Raw genomic sequence first — 24,676 nt, 5'->3', positions numbered from 1 at the left:
TCAGCTGAGAAAAGATATGTTGGCACAATGATTCTTATGTTTCCTTATATGCTTTCATTGCAGGGATGCAGCACTTACTTCAATCAATTCTGATCTATTATTTCTGTGTTTTCAAAGCTGTCATTTCCTGGTAAAGAGAACTCAGCGGTGGAGCAGTAGGGTACAAAGCCAGATAAAGAAATCTTGGGCAGAAAGAGAGATTAGGCAGGAAAGAGGGTTATGAGATTACAATCCTGAAAACATGGGAAGTTGGTGGCAAGGTTTTTTAGACCATGGACAGACTACTTAGTCAACTAGCGTTCAGTCTTAGCTGAGTCCTTTCACACACTCTGAGCCCAGCTATACCACTTGGGCTCCGCTCCTTAGCTGCAGGCTTCAGAGTAATCTGGACTAGAGCCAAATGCTTTCTCTATGAATTTATGGCAGGTATACTTCTCATTCATTTGCAATGCATTTGGTGGTTCCTTGATGAAAAAGAGCTTGGGGATTGCAATCTCTGGACAAGGCTCCAGAATGAGAAAGCTCATGCTCATAGGTCTTGGAGCACTTCAGGTTTTGAGTCTTAATGGGCCTCTTACCCAGTACTTCTAGGTCCTTCATCCTGTGTCCAGGATGTTTCAGAATCCCTGAGGCAGCTTCAACAGCTTAATCGCCTTGATATAACATGGATGTGGCACATAGAAAGTCGTGGTGATTTCACTGTCTCCAGTTCTTCAGCAGGCTAGCCAAAATGCTCAAAGTGCAATTCCACAGCGTCAAAGGACAGGACTAATCAAATCAATCCTGAATTTCTAGCTGAAGCAAGTGTTTCTGACAGTTTTTGCTCACAGCAGCAGAAACAATGAAATGAGATGCTATGGCACCCATGATTCTGATTAAGAGGCAAACTGGCAGGAGAAGACAGGCTTTTTAAAGCCTTCTCTCTTCAACTTCTGCTGTACAAGGTAACACTGCAGCATACTACAGTTGTTAAATGTTTTGAAGTGATGGCAAAATGACGCAAGGGCAAAGCTAAGAGGCATTTTCTATCAGGAAAGCATTTTGAGAAAGATAGTAATGTTCGTCTGTTTCAGCATAAAAATAAGGGCAACATGACACTTTAAAGACTAACCTGAATAAGTAAGCAGTAGTACACAAAAAACTATGCTGAAATATATTGGTTAGTCCTGCTCTCAGTGTCTTGATGCCAAGTGAATGGGCATGCTCCTGCAAATTTCCTTACTGACTCCTCTCTCTCAAGTCGTATCAGTTTTGGAATTTTGTTGGGACTGGGTAAGGTAGAATTTTCTTCCTAAACTAGTCTGCAAGATAGAATCAGCCACACAGTGCATCTGTTTGGAAGCCACTCCTCCAGTTTCCTGTATTGCTTATAATCCTACAAGATATATAGTGATCAAGTTTCAAGGCACATGCTCCCTCTCTATTTTCCAGCTCCCCTTGATGCTGTGAATAAGCAAATAAAATATCATGCAGTTATCTGAATGGTGTATTTCCTTCCTCACTTACAGATTAAATTTATGTCAATTTTCTCTCTCAGTGAAGGAAGTGTGCACAAATCCAAAGCTAATATATTTTATGGAATGGGGTGAATAACATTTCAGCACAATGAGATCTGTCTGTCTCATAGTCTGCTTAATACCCGACAAGGACAAATTGGTGGAAAACTGGAAGGGCTCGGTGATAAAACCATATTTTGACGCCATGTTACACACACAAAGGGAAATAGCTTGTTCTCATTGTCAATAGTTCCCAAATCTGCACAGCACAGACAGCAAAACTTCATTGCTCCTTGTACTGAGCCAAAAAAATGACTCATAAAGTCTATGAACTGGGACAAAGCAGTTTGAAAGACTGAATGCTTCCATACAAATCTGTCCCAGTTTTAGGATTTTAGGGGGAGGCCCTTCTTTAGGTCTCAACACAACTGAAGCATATGTAGTAGGTAGGAGAGAGAGGTTTTTTTTGTTGGCTCCTCCCAGATACTGGAACTCCTTGCCTTGGAAAACTAGAATAATGCCTGCTCTGTTGTCTTTCCACTAGTATTCGAAAGACTCTAAATTTTTAATCAAACAGGCATTTCACATGTCGCCTGCTCTGGTACTGAAGGTTTAACCAGTTGAGTGCTGGTTACATCTGTTATTAATGTGTTAATTATCTTTTAAACTGGCTTACTTTTACGCCGTGTCAAAATGTTTAAATCAACACTTTGGTTTTAATATGTGTTTTATTGTTAGCTGCTTTGAGCATCATTTCTGGAAGAAAGACAGGATATAAATTTAGGCGATAAATACATTACTGAAGACATGGCTGATTCAGTTCCCCACCTGTGGTGAAGCTACAACCACTGTGTTTTGACTTGTAGGAATTGGGCAAACATATTTTATATCCTGGAGTTTCTGCAAAAAACCAACACCATTAAGGAATGGTGTATTTATCTTAATGGTTTATCTAGCTCTGTCTAGCCGACAAAGCTACACATAGCCAGGCAGAACAGAACAGTTCTATTTGACAGAGGCAATGTTATGCTTTTACAGTTCATAAGAGCGAAATACTTCTTACAGATTCTAGTTTAGGGTTAGTCCTCCAAGCATGTCTACAGATATAATGTGTCACTTGTTCAATTGGTGCATATGTAAGAAAGTCACTCAGTATAGTTTACCACTGAAAGACAATTGTATATTCCGCTAGTAAGTAACTAATTAAATACCTAATAATGAGGCCCACAGTCACTGCAAAGGAAAAAAACAACCCATTAATCATTTCTGAAAGCACAGGATGTTTTAAACACAATCCTGTGACTTTTGAAAGCATTTTTGCATTATACCCTTTTGAAATAATAAAATCAGATAGAAATTTTAGGAAAAGGAAGGTTTCTCATCTGCCATAACTTTGCTCTCATGAATCAAAATGTAGACAAAATTGTGCCTTCAACAGATGAAAAAGCAAGAGTTCTGAGATCTGGGTCAATTTTAGGGTTATAGTAAAATTACAGCCATGCTATGTTTTAAATAAAGCTCTGTGAAAAATCTAACAATCCATTATATGCAAATACTAAGAATGAGCTGTCAATAAAGGTTAAAATGAAATACCAAGGTTTCATTTCATTTTTCATTTATTTCATGCAGCATTTCATGCATTGCCTATCATACTGAATATTTTCTCAAAGTGTTGAAATCCTATTTTCTAGCTGTATTCATGTAGCATGTAGATACGTGTGTACACTGGAGTTACGATTTGGCTGATTTTGAACCAGCTAACTTTTAAAAAGACAGCTGATCAGTTAACTTAGGTAACTGTGCAGCAACAATCTATTTTAGTGAACTTGTCTTCGAATCTTAGAGTATTTAACTTGCATTATACTTCTAAATCACTGGGCTAATTTCCAGGTATTGACAACAGAATTACAAGTCAGGTTTTTTTTTAGCAAGTTGACAAATTATTTGGACTAGGCTACTAGGAAGGGCTGTATTGCAGTGGCCTCAGTCCTTTACTCCAGGTGGTTCAGAATGTGATGTTCAGGAATGTGATGGTCAGTGCACTTAACCTACTGACATCTGAACTTTGATTTTGTTTCTTATGCTCTTTAATTTCTATCTCAGATGGGGGGGGTGTGTGTGCCATCCAAACTCCCGCACATCCCATATTTTAACTTTTTAAAAATTCTATCTGTCTCACACCACCCACTCCAAAATGAAAAAAAAAAAAAAGGTAAATCCAATGTGTTTTCTGGTCACTTCTTCTAGGTGGGACTTATGGTCACGTCTGAATTATTTGGGGGCTGCTGCAGCGTTCTAGGGAATATTGGAGAGAAATATGGCTCCTTGCTTCAGCTACCCACCCCAGTGTAGTTGAAACCAGTGCAGTGTTTCCAGGTGAAATAAGGACACACAATTTAACCTACTGAAATTCCCTTTTCCAATAATGATTAAAGGCATAAGAACCCTGCTCCTTATTTCACCTGGCAATCCTAGACTAGTGGGAAAGATTATTTGCAGTTGGGGAATGGTTTTTCATCAGTATGTTGATAGAATCATAAGAGTTGGAAGAGACCACAAGGGCCACTCAGTCCAACCCCCTGCCATGCAGGAACTCCCAATCAAAGCATCCCGACAGATGGCCATCCAGCCTCTGTTTAAAGACCTCCAGGGAAGGAGACTCCACCACACTCTGAGGGAGTTTGTTCCACTGTTGAACAGCCCTTACTGTCAGGAAGTTCCTCCTAATGTTGAGGTGGAATCTCTTTTCCTGCAGTTTACATCCATTGTTCTGTGTTCTAGTCTCTGGAGCAGCAGAAAACAAGCTTGCTCCCTCTTCAATATGACATCTCTTCAAATATTTAAACAGGGCTATCATAGCACCTCCTAACCATCTCTTCTCCAGGCTAAACATACCCAGCTCCCTAAGGCGTTCCTCATAGGACACAGTTTCCAGACCCTTCACCATCTTAGTTGCCCTCCTTTGGACACACTCCAGTTTCTCCACATCCTTTCTGAATTGTGGTGCCCAGAACTGGATGCAATATTCCAGGTGGGGCCTGACCAGAGCAGAATAGAGTGGCACTATTACTTCCCTTGATCTAGACATTAGACTACTATTGATGCAGCCTAAAATTGCATTGGCCTTTTTAGCTGCCACATTGCACTGTTGAATCATGTTCAACTTGTGGTTTAGAGAAGTCAAAGTTGCCACTATAGGAAGCCTGCTGGTTAAGGGAAAAGGTATACTGCTCATCCATTGCTTATCAGGGGTGAAAAACATGCAGCCCTCCAGAAGTTGTTGGGCTGCAACTCCCAGTATTTTCCATCATTGGCTATGTTGGCTAGGGCTGCTGAGACTTGCAGCCTAACAAGATCCAGAGGGCTATATGATTCCTATCTGTGCTTTAAGAAATCAGGTTTGTAGCTTGGGAGTTCTCATGCATTCATTCTTATGAGATGCTCAGGTACTGGTTGCAGCCAGTAATGCTTTTACTAAGATTTTTATTTTATAATATTTATTTATTTCATTTGTATGCCACCTTTCTACCAGAAAAGGACCCAAGGTGGTTCAAAGATAAAAAAAAAACATTTTAAAAACATTACAATAAAAATTTAAAACAGGTAAAATCATCTAAAAATAGCATAAAACCACATAAAATATATAAAAGCTAAAAGGCACAACCAAAACACATACCGCACACAAAATTTACCCTGGAAGGTATATTAAATGTCTGTTTAAATAAGGTTCCAGTTGTCTCCAATCATACTATATACAGCCAGTGTCAGGGATGAATCCAGGAGTACTCCCAAGCTGCAAACCTGCATCTTCAGTGGGAACATAGCCCCATTAAACACAGGCTGAATCTTTATTCCCTGATCTACCATACAACTGACCAGGGGCACCTCTGTCTTGTTTGGATTAAGTTGCAACTTGTTTGCCCTCATCCATTCCATTACAGCTGCCAGGCACCAGTTTAGGACATAAATAGCTTCCTTGGAATTAGGTTGAAAGAAGTAATAGAGATGGGTTGCATCAATATACTGGTGGCACTTGATCCCAAATCTCTAGATAACCTCTCCCAAGGGTTTCATGTATATGTTAAATAGCATACAGAACCTGTAGATTCCCCACAAGCCACTGGCCAGCAGGTAGAGAAGGAATCTCCCAGCACTACTTTCTGAGTTCTCCCCTCCAAGAAGAACTGGAACCACTTAGAACAGTGCCCTCAAGTGCCATCCCAAGCAGGTGCCCTAGAAGGATACCATGCTTGGAGATACTGAATGCCACTAACAGGTCTAGCAGAACCAATGGGGCAACATTCCCCCTGTCTGAAGTCAGACTGAAATGGATCTCAATAATTATTCAGAAATCCCTGGAGCTGGAAGGCCACCATACACTCCAGTACTTTGCCCCAAAAATAGGTATTGGAGACTAGCTGATACTTAAACCATAGGTTTTTTTTTAACAACAAAAACAACAACAGCCTTACAACTTTAGGCAGGTTGAAACCACAACTTGCTGGGGAGAGGCATCACACACTCCCATTTCCCATCTAGCTTTTTTGATAAGTCAGGAAGGATCTAGCATACACATAGTGTATGTCACTTCTCACTTCTCTAAGGATCCTGTTCATGTCCTCAGGCTGCACAAGTTGAAAACTAATTCTGTCAAATGATGCCAGAATATGTTAAATATCTGGTTAGAAGATCATCCACCAATTCTAAGAAGGTGAAAAGAATTATCACCAAGCAGTATGAGAATATGGGTCAACTAGTTTTGTTAACACTGCAACCATGTTGGGCCTCCCATGATATATCAGGCTTCCTGTCTCCCTTCAGTTTTAGCACCCTACTACTACAATCTGTTTAGGTCATATTTTCCTGATTCACCTTCCATATACAGCCAGTCTGGGCATCTACTTCTGAATTCAACCAGCTGTTCCATTAGTGGTTATATCCATCCCTGGTGTATGCTTTGCTCAAAGCTGTTCAATAAATGTACTCTGTATGTCCTCAAAGGCAACCAGTTTATTAGTGACTCTGTGCATCATTTTTATTTCTGTCTTGTCAAAACTTAAGTACTCTGTGAGTGCACAAAATCTCATCAGGCTCATGCTCATCACTGTTCTGAAGTGGCAGGGCCCAGAGACTGGATGCTGCTGTTCATGTTTTTCTTGATACATCTCTGCCAGGAGCTGCAGGCCAATGTATCCTTTAGTTCAGTGATGTCAAGGAGTTTCTGCATATTGACTTTGAATAGATTCAGCTCACTCCATGCCCTGAATACACACTGTGACTCTGAAACAGATTTTTGGGACAATTTTCTCCCAAATCTTTTTTATCATGAAACAATCAAAACTGTAGATTGTGGGTGGTTGAAACTTGGGGACACAGTTTAAAATCTTCAGGTGGCATGTTAAAATGCCCACCTTATAGGTTTACATTTATGTGACCTTTTAAACAAAGTATAACTCCAGGATATTAAAATGTTCCATCTGCTAAGATCAAGGTTAAACAACTGCATTTGTCCATGTAAGCATGACATTCCTTTAGTTGCACCTCTCCTGTTTCTTGAGAGACACAGCTGATGGCAAGATGCAAGAGGAAGAGGTTGGGTCATCTTGCAACACTTTTCTTTAAACAAGCATTTGATTCTGCTACTCATATTTGTTTTGTTTTTGAGGAGTGGATTGCATTTGTTATTAGTGTGCTGCAAATACATTTTTATGTTTTTAAATGCTTCTTATATCTTGTAAGCTTCCACAAAAGAACTATTTTGGGGGAGATAAAAAGTGGGGCGTACATTTTAAAATAAATATTCAGTAAATGAATCAATCAAATCAGTAATGAAATTCCACTGTTATGCTTGTTTTGGCTTTTCTAGAAAGTGACAAGAACATGGAGACTAACCTTTGCCCCTTGCTCTTAAATTCCTGGACAGCTACCTCCATAAAAATTAACAGGGTAGCTATGTAAACAGGCCTATTGTTATTAAATGTCTTTTAAAAGAGTTTTCCTATTTTGATTTCAGTTCTCATTATATTCTATCTTATTTTGAAAATGGGGAAGCATACCTGCTATAGCAGACACTGTTATTACTTTTGTTGATATGAAATCTCTGTCACAAAAAATTTGCATCATTATTCTGTTTCCAATGATCTTGAAAAAATTCCCTCTTAGGAATAAGAAATCTGATAGATCTTTCTCACTAGCACTGACAAATATGTTCAGCTATAAATCTAAAAAAAGCAATAATGGCAACAAAATTATGTCACAAGCCTAAATATAATTTCCTCTACAAAGGAAGGGAGCAGCCATAGTATCTTCTCTGCTGCTTCCAAAGCAAAGATAAATAAATGCTTCTCTATCTCAGGCATTTGGGTGATATAGATAGCAGCTTAAGGGGGAGACCAATCTCACCAGGATCTCAGCATCATTTAGCATGCAGCCCAAAGGACTAACTCTGCAGTGACATTTCAATCATTGAAGCTACTTTTCCTACAGACTGAAGCCCATTAGTGCTCTAAACCGGGCTACTTCCCAATGCTTGGTTGAAGGAAGCACTTTGCCGACAGTTAGGGACCTAATAAATCTTACCACAAAACTCAGGCCAGTATTCTTTGAGATGATTAAATAGTCCCACAGGGAAAAAAAAATGACACAATTCAAAAGGTGCTTTTAACCCAGCTAGCACATTAAAAAAGAAAAGAGAGAAAGAAAAGAAAAAGAAATCTGGCAATATATCTCTTATTTCCCCCTGCCTCTTTCCATCATTATGCCCCCCCTAAAAGGAACTATGAAGTGCTGTCCCCCTATTACAGCCTCATGCATAATTCAGAAAGCCAACTGTATTTAGGAGCAGACAGACAGCTTCGCCTACCCAGAGAATGTCAAGCAGCGTATGTCTCATCTTAAGGCTTTTGAGTCACGTTTGTCTAGCATCGTTTGGGTTGGGGGGATTAAGCATAAAACCTATGATACAGAAAATGATTTGCTACATAAAATCTCAAAAAGTAGTTGTAAAGCTTATATGCCCCTTTTCACTGGTAAACAACTGATAACTCCTTATTCTATTCCAACATAATTTTCATCTTTAAAGGAGTAAGAAACAAGGCTGAACTTACTCTAAAATCACCCTTCTCCTCCTCATGGATCATCCCAAGATTTTTCTAGACCCCTTTGATATTTCATATACATTCTTGCACATTACCTTAATATCATCAAAATTAACAAAGTCAAATGACAGTCTGTAGGAAGGTGTAGGAGAGAGGACTAAGAAGGGAGTGGTGTTGCGTTCAAATTAAAGGTATTCTTTTTTATCTGCAAGGTAGGAACAATTAACCTTGCAGACTGTACATTAAAACCAACCAGAATGAAATCATTTGCACTAACTACACAACTTAAATTGTGTATATTCACTCCCAAAGCAAAATAGTAATAAATGAAATGAACAGAAGCTTGTTCTGCTCATCATGAAAAATAGAATGTTTTTCTCATATTAGCTGGCACTACTATCAGGATTAGTCACAGTTGATTTGGAATTTAAGTAGGAAGCCATGTAGTATAGCAGTGACTTGATTTTAAAATTCACATCTTTTGGGGTAAGAGAGGACGCATCTGAAGAACCATCAGTCTGTGTGGTCATGCCATTCTTGGACTGTATTACCGTAAACTACAGATAGTGAAACCACATATTTGATTGGTCTCCTATAAGGACAGTAAGCCTCTTAGAAAATGAACACTTTAAGGCAGGAAGGTTATGGCCATTTTTTTACCCCAGTTCTCCTTGGGCTGTATTGGTCCCTTCAACATGATCAAAAGTGATGTCACCACATCTCCACTGTCATTTTCAGCCAGTTTGGGGACAATGGAAGGGGTTAAGGAGTTTAAGTTACTGGAGGCAAAACTGTTACATTACATGGCAGTTTTGGGTCATCTGGGACAGAAAAATGCCAGTAAACTTTTCATATGATTGGTGTCTGGGACTTTAGGGTGCCTTCAGTGGCCACACAACAGAGTTCCAAAGGTCACATGCAGTCCAAATTCCCCCCAGACCAGGAGATGACCAAGACAATTTTCTATACAATGTAGTCATAGAATATATAGCACATTTTGTTGAAATAAGGAGGAACATTGAATTTTGTGACTGTCTAGACCACAATCTGATTATTACAGTCCAGGGATAATTTTATGACGTGATAAGCTATCTATGTAGACCTTCTTTGAGATGTGATACCTTAAAAGATATGATACCTTAATGTGAATGGATCTACAAATAAAGTATTTTCTGTGCAAGAAACATTTTATGTGCACAAAAACATTATTTTGTGCAGAAAATAAATGAGCTATTTAGGAAAGAGAAAAGCAGAGGGATGGTTATCAGAGAGCCCTGGTGTACAAAATAAAACACATCTGTGGAGAGATACTGCGTGGGAGACAGCAGAGATGGATCTGTAATCCAGACCAGTTCAGAGCAATCTCTCGATGGCAAACATCTCCAATGTGCCTCTGGTTTATAAACCAGAGGGCATCTCCCATAAATTCAGAGGTTGAGATGTCAGTTCTTGCAATGGATGGTTAGGCTACAAAATGGCCTGGTCTGCATATTTTATTAACAAGTTTTCAAACGAGAATCATCAGTTCTTTGTAAACAAGAAACTGTGTAATAAAAAAGCTGAAATTCTTCCCTTCTTCACATAGACTGCAGATATAGCAGATGTTACTGTTTTATCTATTCTTCATTCAAACACTATTCTAGTTTCATCAAATGTCAATTCTGCATATTTTCTTCAATTATTCGTGGTGATAATATATGGCTTTAAATGCAGAAGAGCTATCTAACATCTTAGCCATAGTCATTTAAGCACCTCTATTTAACCCTCACAGCCAATATCTACATTGGCTAGGATGTTATATTTTATACTCCCCTCTGCTCCATGTTTTACTTTGTATGGGTTAATGATTTAATTTCAACCACTCTCCTAGGAAAAGTTCTTGGGAGGGTGTGCTCCCTGAGTTACATGAATATTTGATCACATTTATTTGCAGCAATTGCATTTATTCATGCAGTTAAGCATCCACATTGTCAAGTACCATAAAAGAGAACAAGGCACACTGCATGGGTTCTTCACACTTTGTTGCCACCGTGCCCTGATTAGTATAATAGAGATCTCTATGGAACACTTACACAGCCTGACTTGGATAGCAGCAGGCTGGCCCAGTCATGCTAACAGCTTATTAGCCTTAGTAGAACAAATATAAAGAGTTTAAGACATTCGTCTGAATAAATGTTCAACTTTTCAAGCATTGTCTAGGTTGAAGAGATGGAACTTATTTAAACTTTAAGAAGCTGAAATGGATTTCACTCAATACAAACTCATTATCCAGCAGGAGTTGCTTCATGGTTGGTTGCTGTAGCAAGAATTGCAATGTCATAGGAGGAGGAGTATTACTTCAAGCATGGAATGAAAAGTCAAAAATGGTGAAGACAAAAACAAATATGTTCATGCAAAATTTCCCCAGTAGCAAAAAGCAGATGACCTTAGTAGCTTTGCTTTGCAGAGAAAAGTAATTGTGCTTCGTTAAGAATATAAAAAGAATACTCATAAAGGGTATTTCCTTTCCTAGCTGGATCGGGGTTGCAGCAACCGCATGCCACAGCCCCAATCTGCCTTGTGAAGGCATAAAAAGGAGCTGCAAAAAGCAGCTCCTTTTTGTCCCCTTGAAAGGGCATCATAGCTGCAGCAGCGCAGCTATATGGCTCTCATTCAGCACAGCGTCATCTGGACACAGTGTCAGAAGTGCACCATGATGCCACGTACCATCTGGAGCAAGCAGCATACAACATCAGGGTGCCATGCAGTGGCAGAATCTGACATGTGTCATGAAGACGCTGGACCCTGATTCTGGCCCCAGGCTGGCCTTTCAGGTTGTTCTGTAAAGGGCCAAAGTCAGCCTTTCCTCAACCTCCATCACACAACCTTATTGTTTTTAACTGCCCTTGAGAATCATGGCAACTCTGTGGATGAGACATCTTCAAGGCCCTCTTGATCTCCACTGTTCTACTCCGGTCCTGCAGGCTCAGGTCCATGGTCTCTCTGATTGAGTCCAACCATCTTGCATGTGATCTTCTTCTCTCTCTACTGCCCTCTAACTTTCCTAGTATCATTGTATTTTATAGTGATTCATGTCTTCTCATATACGACATCCAAAGTATGACAGCCTCACTTTAGTCATCCTGGCTCCCATGGAGAGTTCAGGTTTGTTCTAGAACCCATTTGTTTGTCTTCTTACCCATCCACAGTACCCTCAGCACTCTTCTCCAGCTCCACATTTCAAATGAGTTTATTTTCTTTCTACTGGCTTTCTTCACTTTCCAGCTCTCACATCGATATATGGTGATGGGGAATATGATGGCTTGGACAATCCTCACTTTAGTGTTCAGAGTTACAGAGTTACACTTCAGGATTTTGTCCAGTTTTTTCATAGCTGCACTTCCCAATCTTAGTTTTCTTCTAATTTCTTGACTGCATTCACTGCACTGGTCAATATTTGATCCAAAATATGGGAAATCTTTGATTAATTCGATTTTCTTGTTATGTAGGATGAATTCTTGTACATCCCTTGTAGTGAATATTTTTGTTTTCTTAATGTACATTAGGCCTACCTTGGCACTTTCTTCCTTGATCTTCTACTGTAATTGCACCAGGACTTTGTTGGTTTCTGCTAGTAGCATTGTGTCATCTATGTACATATCTTAGGTTGTTAAGATTCCTTGCTCTAATCTTCACTCCTCCTGCTTCTAAGTCTAAGCCTGCTCTGCATATGACATTTTCTGCATACAGGTTGAATAGATAGGGTGCTAGTACTGTCCGCCCTTCCCTTACATGGGGGATTTGTTGTAGACTCCCCCCGGTAAGGGGAATTCTGTGTATGCTTGAGCCCCATTTAAAACCATGAGCCTGTGCTCCATTACCCCTTATGGGGCTCACAGCCCCTTTTCCCAGAGTGATTTTCAGCATATGCTGAAAGCTGGGTAAGGTGCACCCACATATGGAGTGGGCGCACTGTATACCCTTTTTCCAATTGAGAACCATTCTGTTTCTCTATATTCACTTCTGATGGCAGCCTCTTGAGCCTTGTACCAATCCTGAAGTTAGGCATAACAGAAGATATTTCTTGACCATATGGTACATTGGCTGGCAAAAAAAGGTTACGCTTTTTTTGCTATGTAATAGTGACAGGTTTGTGACTTTAAACATAGTCTTGTTTGCTGTGAATACAGCAAAGACTCTTAACATTAGGAGGGTGAACTATGATTATTATTTTTTCATTCAACTGGTAAAATGACATTACAATTATATTTTAATATATGGTTAATGTAAACTGTTAAGTCTCGTATTTGTGAAGACTGATCGTATACCCTGTACTCATATGATGCTAAGATTTGGGATACATAATGTTCTCTAGTCATCTTTTTTGAGGAAATGGTTTTGCAATGTTGGGCTTCAGTTCCTACAATGAAAGATAACTGGGGCACAAAATCTATCCTACAACTACTTAGATATTTATCTAGTTAAATATTTTGTTTGTAGTGCCATCTAATAAATAACAGCCTAGAGGCAATATCAAAATAAAAGCAAAAAAGGAGAATGAATTATGCTGGAAAGATAAATTTCTCATGGGTAAAATAGATGTATGTTTTCAAGAGAGCAGAACCATTTAAAATGATCAGCATCTGCAAGTCCCAGAAAGTTACTAGACTCTTCTTTTCTTACTAGAGGACCTCTTACTCTTACTAGCATGGTTATATTAGTGAAAAAGAAGAGCATCTATCTACATACCTACCTATCTGATTCTTACTTAGAATGGATACCTAGCAAATGACATTTTGCCTCAAAACCTAAACTGAGACATCACACGTTTGCCTTATGAGCCATTCTGAAAATTATTTTTCCTCATATAATTAAACATATGGTATTTCTTAATACACAGCAGCTATGCTCCATATCCTAATAATAGCAGAACATTACCAGACAACCTGGATTTCCAGTATGCTGATGTCACCCAGCAATATTACTCCTTTCCACTGAATTGCAAGGAATCTGTTCCTGTGTTAAACCAGTACTTCACAACTGTAATATACTGGATGAGAGCAAACAAATTGAAACTTAATGCAGACAAGAGAGAGATGCACCTGGTCAGGCGAAATGCAGATCTGGGAATCGAGATTCAGCATGTGTTAGATGGGGTTATTCTCCATCTGAAAACACAGGTATGCAGTTTCGGAGTACTTCTGGATCTGAACCTAGAGGTCCAGGTTTCAGCAGTGAACAGGAGTGCTTTTGTACTATTGTGCCCACTCCTGGAGATGTTGGATCTGGCCATGGTGGCACATGCCTTGTTTACAACCTGTTTGGATTACTGTAACGCACTCTGTGTGGGACTGCCTTTGGAAAGTGTTCAGAAACTTCACTTGGCCTGAAATGCTGCAGGCAGGTTGTTAACTGGAACTGCATACAAGGAACACATAGCTCCCCTGTAGCAACAGCTCCATTGGCTGCTAGCCTATTTCTGGGAACAATTCAAAGTGTTGGTTTTGACCATATACAGCTTGGGTCCTGGTTAGTTGAAGGTCTGTATCTCCTTTTAAGAGCTCACTAGAGCACTATGATCATCTGGAGAGGCCTTTCTCTTTGTCCCACCACCTTTCCAGGTTTGGTGGATGCTCCCAGATTTTGGAACTCCCTCCCTTGAGAGGCCAGGCTGTCCCCATCCTTGCTCTTTCTGTCTCCATATCAAAATGTTTTTATGCTGCCGGACTTTTACAAACTGACGAGGGTTGGACTTTTAATGCTATGTGCTGCCATTTTTAAGATTTATATATATATTATTTTAATGAATTTTAATGTTTTAATGTCTAATATTTCAACTTTATAAATTATATAATTGCTTTTTAAATCTTATTTAAAACTTATTTATACTTCTATTAATTCACTTGTGTAGTTTTTAATTTGTATTGTTTTAATATGCTGTTAGCCGCTTTCAGTCACATTACTGGGAGAAAGGCAGGATATAAATGAATAAAATAATAATAATTTTCTTTAACAGCACAGTTTATACTTGATTCTGAAATCATACGTAGCTGAAAAAAGTCCATCTGCCATATATATCCTTGGACCTTTTAACATTTGTAAATGATTTTAGTGGTATCGTTTCCATTATTGGAAAGAGGAATTTATGCATCACCTTTCAGTTAACTAGCAATGAAAAATAGTCTCTGTGCACTAACATATTGATTGCCTCTTTGATCTTGAAATACCGTGTCTCTTGGACATAATGGAATATACCTATAAGCCATACATCACTAAAATTACATAGCTGAAGGACTTACAAATTGGGAATATTGGTATTGATATCCTGCAAAAAGGTCTATCACAATTAATCTGATTTGAGGCCCTGGAAGATGCTAAAACAATGTTGGGATTTAGTATACGCTGACAGATATCCAGGAAACAGAAAAATTCCATAGTAAGATAGTATGAAAAGAATATTAATAAAAGGGGACTTCTTATCCTTGTGCTTAGTAAACCTGATGCTACTGCTGTAACATTATAAATGAATGTGCATAGTATTCCTTTAGCGGTAGGAATATGCATCTAAATATGAATTTTGCAGGAGCCAACAAGATATGATTATTAGAAGATGCCTCTTTTCCTTCTACAATATCAGGTGGATACACAACAGATATTACAATGTTATAGGCTGGACTACTTCAGTTACTGTGAAGTATTTACTTTTAGCTTGGCTACCTACTGAAAACAGAGATATAAAACTAAGGCTAGTTATTATTATTATTATTAACCTTTATTTATAAAGCGCTGTAAATTTACACAGCGCTGTACATACAATCTTTTAATTAGGCGGTTCCCTGTCCTCATGCTTACAATCTAAAAAGACTCTTGGTTTTAACTCAAAAGCCAACCCACAATAGTCAAACTGATAGCCAGACTAACTCCCATTCCAATTTTGCTTCTGCCAAATGCTAAATCTAATTATCCTTATTGTTTTTCTGTATCTCTATGTTATCTAGCATCCACATAAAACCACTTGGGAGGTTTTACAGGGTGATTTTCAGGAGAAACACTGCCAACTTCTGGCCCTGAAGAGCTGTGTCCTACTCACACTCTGCTTCAATACCAGATGCCAGTTATTGGGACCACCACCAAGGCATGAGATAGTATTATGGATGGGGCAGGAGGAGAAAAATGACTCCCACACAGCAAATCATGTGGTAAAGTGAGCTGCCCTCACTGGGAATTTTTTAAAAACAAGTGGCAAACAGATAGATAAACCAGAATTGGAATGATATATTACCGAATCATCTATCATCTCAGGATACCCCACTAAGGGCATATAGTTATAAGCATTAACTTACAGGCTATATCCCAAACATCAGAAGTATTCCTTAGTTCAGTTGTATGGTGGAAAAACTATGCAACACTGAACAGATAAAAGTTTTATAATATATGTAATCAAATTGGTAAGTATCTTGAAGTATTTACTAAGTAAACAACAGAATGCTTGAGTTTATCCTGAATCTCTGACTGGCATACAATATATTGCTTCCCTTTTCTAGTGCTCTTTAACCAAGTAATCAAGCTAAGCCAACATCAGTCACAATTAATTCCTCCCCCTGGAAACCAAGCTTCTATAAAACATTTCTTTGCACATCTGGTAAGCCACCAGAAACCTATGCTATCTATTTGTTTTAATTGTTTTAATCTAATTGTGAAGCTAGCTACACTGGTTTCATATGAATGACAGTGAATTAAGGACAGAGAGAGACCCTGTAAATACTGTACTATATACTGTAATGATAATCTTCAGGGTATGCCCCCCACCCCCCATACAGCAAATAACATTATTGAACTTAAACAGGAATAGATTGCTTCTGCCATGGGTCCAGAAAATTCTACCAGTAAGAACAACAACACTAATCACACTTGCTATTAGTTTAGATTTAAGTCTGCCTATTTATTCCTTGCCTATTCTTCCTCTTCTGTTCCAGACTGCTTGCCTGATTTTCACCATCTTCACCTACCCAAGGACTTTGTGTTACTGGGACGGCAGAATTATTTTTTTAGAGAGTCTTCACATTCACAGACAAAGTGCCCATCTTTATCCAGAGGTTTAATCTAGCAGTTGTGAAAAGCTGTTGGGGCATCTGTAGACAGCACAGAGATTGAGTTGTATTATCCTCATGACAGTGTGGTTTGATCTTTGGACTATGACTCTGGAGACCAGGGTTTGAATCCCTTCTCAGCCATGGAAAGTCACTGGGTTAACTTGAGCAAGTTACACTCTCTCAGCCTCTGAACAAAGCAAAGACAAAACCTATCTGAAAAAAAATCTTGCCAAGAAAACCCTGTGATAGATTTACATCAGGGTTGCCAGGGGTTAGAAACTACTTGAAGGCACCCAACAACATTTTCAAGCCAGAAAAATAAACCAATTCAAATGTGTTTGTGTCTGTATAATAATAAATCATATTATTATTATTATTATTATTTATTTATTTATTTATTTATTTATTTATTTGTATCTGTATTTGCGTGCGCACACCCATGTAAGAAATCTTTGCATATACCTGGTGTCTTTGATGTGACATCATAAGACTTAATTGACTAGTAAAGGATAACATTCAGATTTCTTCCAGTGACTACAAAGGAAAAGACTAATCAGACTTGAGCTCTGTTTTGCATATTATATGCTGCTGAGTACTTAGATGATCCATCACTCATTTCCTTTTATCTCAGAAAAAAAGGGATCTGTTTCCAAATTACTGAAAAACACATGCCACGACGACTGGTGAAACAAATCCTATACTGAAAACATATAGCTATCACAAGAGAAGAATATCAGGAAGAATGAAAAACAGTAAAATACAGTCCCTGTATTTTAGGGAAGGAGAATATTTAGCCTACCATTTTGTGAGGATTAAGTCACATGATGACATCAATTATCAGGATGAACAGACCTGAGATATCAAACAGGATACTAATATGTCTTGTGCATTAATAACTTCCGAAGCAACAACACTAACACAAAAAGTTGTAAATCAATAATGACAAAATATCCAGGATGAGAATTCATTGTTGGTAGAATGTCAACATTCATGAGCAACTACAACTGTCAGTTGTAGGATGATATTTTCTTTGTCCAAGTTAAAATACCCTTGAGGTCTCCTGCCAGTATGGTCAACTGGCCTTGGAAACTCAAATGAATTTGGCATCACCTCAACTGCTTTCTTGTTTGGTGTACAGGACAGAAAACCCCATCATAGGGTAGGTTTAGGCAGTCTGACCATGAGACACATGCCTTGGTTCCATTTCTTTGCATAAGAAATCACACCTGACGTGTGTGTGTGTGTGTGTAAAGAGAGAGCATTGTAATGTAAACCAAATGTCAAGCTTCAGTGTACCTCACACACAAAGATTGATAATTTCTAAAATGCATCGGCAGAAAAAGCTGAATTAAACTGGAGCTTGTAACAACACAGGATGTGAAACATGCCAATGGCACCACAAAGGAAGTCAATGATATAGTAACAATTCTTTATAATATGCCACCTAGAAAAACCGAATCTTGGCCTTGTTCCCACTACGTTTAAATCCAGATCATGATCCGAGTTAAACGGGCATGGTTCCCACTGAGTCCAATTTCAGAAATTGATTCAGAAAGGTAGACATGCTTTTTGCCCATTTTACCTGCGTCAAAAAGAAGCTGGTAAGGAGGCTGGGCCAGGGATTTTGGGGCCAGGAGAGGCCAGAGATGGGCTGGGCCATCAAACTGCCCCCCCGCCACTGAACCAATTCCTGAAACCAGAACAAACATAGGGAACCATGTTTTTTCAGAAGCTGTTTCAAGAATCGGTGCAGGAAACGGATTTTCTGGTAAGTGGGAACGGGCCCCTTGTCATTGTAATTGTAGCCTGCATGATTCGTTCCTCTTGAATTACAACTCCATAAGTGGTTTGTAGGCAAATATCTCCTATGATGCTAAACATCATCTAAGGTGGTACATCATGCAATATTCAAATGACTTTGTCATAGGTGACCAGGATTTCTGTAACAACACATGGAATTTCAATATCACAAATAGATCATACCTAAAGCAGATATGATATCCTCATGTTGATATTCATCACTCTGAAGCTGTGCAAGTCTTGGATACTTCATATGAATAGTCATGGGACACAAAACACACACATACAGCCAAAGTACTGCTTGGCTGTATGGTGCTAAATTTCATACATGCTGCTTTTGAATTAAGAATACATTGATTAATGGAAAGTGAAGAGTTAAGCTGACCTTTTCCATTCCCTTACATGCCATCATGTGGCCCCAGCCAGGCTTTCCTAAGGCTGAAGTGATGGTCAAGATCAGGCCTACATTTCCAAACTTAGTAATACAACTACCCTAAACTGACCATAGTCTCCATGAGCCTGCACTGCTATCTCCTGGGATCTGTATGTACAGGTGTTCCTATGCTGAACCAGCTGCTTCACTGCATCAGTATTGATTCAGAGTTAGGTTTCTGCAGCAAAATCTATTGCATTTCCATTAGCAAGGCTAAAAATGATCAAAACATAAAAGGTTCCATTTATATCTTTCTAGCTGCATACTGCAGAACAAATGCACAACTACACAGCAAGCCAGACCTTACATTCTTGGAAATAATATTTTGCTTTGTTGCCAACTGTTGGGAAAGACTAATCTTTTCTTGTCCCAAAAGAAGAATTACTGCATTGCAAACTAAAGAAAAACTGCTTGGTACATATCTGCAATGCACTGAAGACAAATGCTGCATGAAAAATATAACCGGAGGCAGATATGAGCTAAATGGTGATACAATATGGGAGTGCAGTGGGTAAAATTATATTTTAATGGTCTCATGTGGTAAGTGTGTGTGTGTGTGCGCACTATTGTTCTGCAGTTTTGCTAATTTACTTTGCTGTGCCCAATATAAACAATTCATGATAGGTATAGTACTGAAAACTAACATCTGTTAACATTGTCAAGATCATGTATGTGGCCCAGGTAGACCAAATCTCCATGTTATGCTGATATTTTGAAATCTTTCCACATACAGATTTATACAGTTTTGTATTTAAAAGCATATACTTCTCTGATTTCAAGTTAACCTTGTTTAGCATTTTGAATTTAAGCCTAAATTACATCTTTATATTAAGACAGGACTGTCTGCACAACATGCACTCTGCCTATGCTTCATGGTGGTGATGATGATTTAAGGAAGGACAGTCCAATGCACAAACTCCACAATACTGCAGAGGCTATATGTATGCATGTGAGGATTCTTCTTCTTCCTTCAAGGTTTAGGACTGCACCCTGGAGGCTTAGGGAAGGCAGAAAGTTTCTGCCATTAGCCCTACAGAGAAGGCAGTCAAGGGAACTATTACTGCTTACTGTCTATTTAACTCAGCCCTAGCTTTATAGATGATGAAGGCAATATAAAGGAAAGGCAGCTAAAGCAAAGGCTAAGAGGAAGAAGGGGAAATATGGGGGGGGGGGTGTTTGACATAGTTAAGGAGAAGAGGGTAAACAGAAGAAATCCCCTGTGCACAATGGAAAGCTACCCAAGCCAATAAGAAAAAGGAAAGGAAGAGAAATGGGTTTGTATTTTTTGAGTGGAGGGACTGAAGGAGATGAGTTTACAGTTGGAGACTTCATTATCACTTACAAGTTGTATTTGGTGTACTGACAAAATCACCTGTATTAGTAGTGGGGGGCAGCACACACAATTAAATGCTTATTCTGTTGCAAAGAATGTGTCTAATTAGCACCCAAAGAATTCAACAAAGGAATCTGCAGAAACACTGTAATCTGAACAAATACATTCAACTGTATTACAATCAGGAGGTAGCAACAGGTAGCCAGATAGGTAGCTCTACTACACAACATTAATGTTTTTCTTCCCTCAAGAGCCATCCATTAAATAATACATGTGATTAGAGCAAATATGAGATTAAAGATTAGCTAAAATGGAGCAAAACTGTCAAGGGGCAGTGAGGGCTTGGGTTAAAAGGCATGAAACACTTTATGGATGATCCATTATTAAACCAAAACAAAATCTTGACTAGTTTTCATCTAATACAACACAATTAAAATGTATATTGTAGCAGAGTTTCATACCACAGTGAAAAATCAGAATGGCCACTGGACGAATTGTCTACAAACACAAGTAATGCCTGTTCCACAATAATGGTGTGGTGTACATTTTATTGCTGGGATCCGGTGGGGGTACTTCCAGTGGATCCTGCTACCTCTTCCAAAATTGGCAGTCCTTTTTCCTTCCTGCAGTCTGGTAGACATCCTGAACCCTAGCTTTGCATGGATGATAAACCCTCTGGAGCTAATTTTAACACCTTCTGTCAAGGCTGCAGGGCAAAGGCAAGAAATCCTTAATTCAGAATGCATTGGAGTAGGCAATTAGATCTTGACCTATAACCCTCCATTTCAGCTTTCTGTTGTGGTCACATAAGAAGCTGCCTTATGCTGATTCAGACCACTGGCCTATCTAGTTCAGTACTGTCAGGTCTGACTAATAATGGCTGCACAGATTCTCAGGCAGCATTCCCTGGTATTCATTGATGATCTTCTATTCAAGAAGGAACCTAATTCAGACTCCCCACCCCAAGTTTATAGTAAACCATAAAGTTTAGCAAAACATATGTGCTCTACATCTATTCAATCTTTTTTTAAAAGCTATTCTACCATGCTGAATAAGCATGCATGAATTAGGCACCTAAAATGGCTATTTGTATCATAACAATTATTTCCTAAAACTCTACATGATTAGATTAAGGTAGGCTTGCTCTGTCAACTAATTCAAAGAGTCACTACTTCAATGGATCATGCAATGCCCTTCTGCCAATGATGCATCAAGGGGTCTCTCAGCCAGTGCTGTTCCTCCTTTAGGATACCAAAACTCTGAGCTAGATTTCTGAGCATTTTTATGAGCAATTACATTTTGAAAGCCTGACAGCATGGGACAAATAAACAGGAGTCAGGGCCTGGCTGGTGGAGTGGTAGAGAGCATCCCTACTTATTTTATTCAGCCAAAAGAAGCCAGGGACTATTATCTTTACTAAACAAAAAAAGCATAAGAACATCTATCAGCATCTAATAATATATTCATATAGAAAGTAAAATAGATCTCAGTTCTATTTGCAGCAAAAACTCAAAATAAGTCTCACGGAAACAACTGCAATACTTTTAACACAGCTATCATACTGAGATTCTTTTGTGGGGTTACGGAAAAAAGTAAAATGCTGCCTGAGTGTGACAGGTATTCTTGAGACCAACACATCTTCACAGGGAAATTGCACGTTATGGCAAACTATGAAATGTTCAGACGGGTACATGAATATCTTTTAATGAATGGAAATGTGTGATTTTTCTTATTTCATCAGAAGAATGCTGACATTTCATTTAAAATGAGGAGACGTGGAGAGAGAAAAGGTTACCCCCAGATTGACAAAATACAAAGTACATGGTACTAAAAGGTAGACAGGTCTTGAGTCTAATGCAGCAGAGACAATTACTAGGATTGCCTCTCTCCCAGACTCCAGCTCAGAGAAGAATCAATTAGCCCTCGTCAGACTATGACCTTGAACGATAACGGCCCAAATATAATATGCTGAGCTGGATGGAAAGAAGAAGAGAAGGAAAATGAGATCTGCTGCCCACATGCACAAAAAATATTCTAGATCCAAAGCTGACATGCCAGTCTCAGACAGAGAACTGTGAAAGCATGTAGGGATTTAGCTGAAGAAATACCGGAATGAAGGTTCAAAAATCTGCCTAGAAATATGGATACATTTGCTACAATATCCACCCATGTCACCTTCTGCATTTTTAAACTTGTTAGTATTATTGCCCTGCCCAATGACTTGCACTGCTTAAAATGCGACAATGCACTAGATACTCTTTCTTTTTCTCTATATATACTTCACAGCAGTATCTTGCTGGTTGGCTCTCTCATGCGGATTCTAGAGATTTTTCACAGCTCCCAAACTTGCACAGATAAGTATATGTTTTTAATGTTTTGCTTTTTAAAAAAAACAACAAGAAGAAGAACTGCAAGTTCATCTCTCTTTCTATAAATACCTATCTCGAATTCAGAGTTTAAAAATACAAACCAATGAAGAAGGAAGCAATTGTTACAATCCTTCTGCAATCTTTTTGCTCTTTTTGTTTTGTGCATGTGTGGTCACAGAACAGCAGATAATAATGATTTGCTGGTGAGGCATCTTTTTTATTTTTCTTCAATCCCAATAGGTGGGTGGAAGATAAAGAAACACCCCTTGACAAAATATTACTGAACAAATGAAATCCTTCTGTATACTACAGAATTTTTCACACTGCGCTTGTTTGGATTTGCTTTTACAGTTCTTTGACTTTTCCCCCCCTTCTTCCACAGGGAAGCCACTTTCTATAAATGTTATTCCACTAGCCAGCAGCAGAACAGTGGGAACATCATTTTCATAAGCTCTGCCAATAATGCGACATATTTAAAAATAGAAGATGATGAGGAAAAACCTTCTTCACTAGACACTTCTGGAATAAAACTAGTAATAAAACCTGATTCTCATATGAAAAAATAATGATATGTGACAAGTACCTGACCGATCTTGGTTATATCAATCAACCTATCCTTTACTTGCCGAATACTCAAGTCTCTTGTTTGACAGATTGTCTCCAAGCCAAAGATACCTGGAGGAGCTAGAAAGCTGTGCCTTTTGAAACTCCTCTCAGAAGGGCTCACATATAAACTATTACACTATTAGGCAAGATCCACAATTGCTGAAGATGGGTTCATCTTACTGAAAAGCACTAGAGGATTTCATTTACAAACCTCAAGCCATCTGGTGCAAGAAAGCTGCAATCCTAAATGGATTTACTAAAGAAAAAAGTTCCCATGAATAAGTATGCTTGGGGACCATCTGTACATGGCATCAATAATAATTCAAGATAACCAAAAGTGAGCTAAACCTCATTCTGTTTGACAGTTTATCTGTCATCTATGAGTATATGGTCAGTATGTGATGCTCCACAAATAATCTCTAAAGTGTTTTAGTTGAGGGAAAGGGATAAAGAGGGAAGGTAGAAATACTACCGATCTCTTTACAAAAGAGTAAAGCAAGCAAACCAATAGCCAATGTTCACCACTGCAAGATTCCAAACACTAGCGTCTCCAAACACACCCACTTTGCTTGTTCATAGTGTTATGTACAGTACTTTCTTTCAATAGGTTCATTTTAGTAAATGCTGGCAATGTGATTATCGGTTACAAAATCTTAGTTTATTAGCATTTTAAATGGCAAAAAGTTGAGAATATTTTGAAAAAGGTAAGTGCTTAGTAATGACTGGTGTACAGTGAAAAAATTCATTAACAAGATTTTATTCATTTATTTATAAGATACCCCAAGGAAAAAGCAATGACTTATATGATTTCAGATTTGAGCACTGTCCAGGCTAGATCTGCCACTTTAAGTTAACCATCATGAGTTTAGGGTTAAGTCACCAAACGCCTTATGGGTATAGGACACAGGGCTGTTAATGACAGGGTATCTTGGAGAGATCTCTTTCATAGGATCACCTAAGCCCAAGCCAACTTGACAGCAATTAACACCACCACCAAAGAATGGGGAGATTCTGGTGAATTTGTAGAAATATGCCTCTACAGAGAAAAATCTGTCAATTACTCAAGGGCAAGGAGAGCATAACTTGCACATGCTTAGATATGTTTATCATGAGATTGCATACTCCTAGTTTGAGCCTCTGGCAGTAAAAAAAAGGTTCTAGGGATATGCCATATCAACCTACTGATTATATTTATTCATACCCTGAAGAGGTATGAACAATGTCAAGGGATACTGGACCTGAGGAAACTCTAGACACACAGACATGGACACACATACTAGTTATCAGGCTCAAACAGAAAGTATGTGTGCCTAGAATTACAGCCCAATGAACTGCAGTTCTCCCCCACTGCAATGACTTGCTAGTTTAAGGGGAGGATGATGTGTGTGTGTGTGTGTGTGTGTGTGTGTGTGTGTGTGTGTGTATTTGCTTATACACCAAAGAATATAAATACAAAATATGAAGAAGTTA

General features: G+C 38.7%; 1 protein-coding gene across 4 annotated transcripts in view; it reads right to left on the bottom strand.

The window, feature by feature from the left end:
• LOC149323257 (pro-neuregulin-1, membrane-bound isoform-like) overlaps positions 1–24,676 on the bottom strand; it is a 656,320-nt gene that overhangs the window by 104,915 nt on the left and 526,729 nt on the right. The gene's annotated exons all lie outside the window — the stretch shown is intronic.

The sequence above is a fragment of the Sceloporus occidentalis genome, unplaced genomic scaffold (genome assembly GCF_023333645.1).
Source record: "Sceloporus occidentalis isolate IW3139 unplaced genomic scaffold, rSceOcc1.0.p SCAF_1, whole genome shotgun sequence".
In the NCBI taxonomy this organism is placed as follows: domain Eukaryota; kingdom Metazoa; phylum Chordata; class Lepidosauria; order Squamata; family Phrynosomatidae; genus Sceloporus; species Sceloporus occidentalis.
This window is presented reverse-complemented; position numbering and strand designations above follow the sequence as displayed.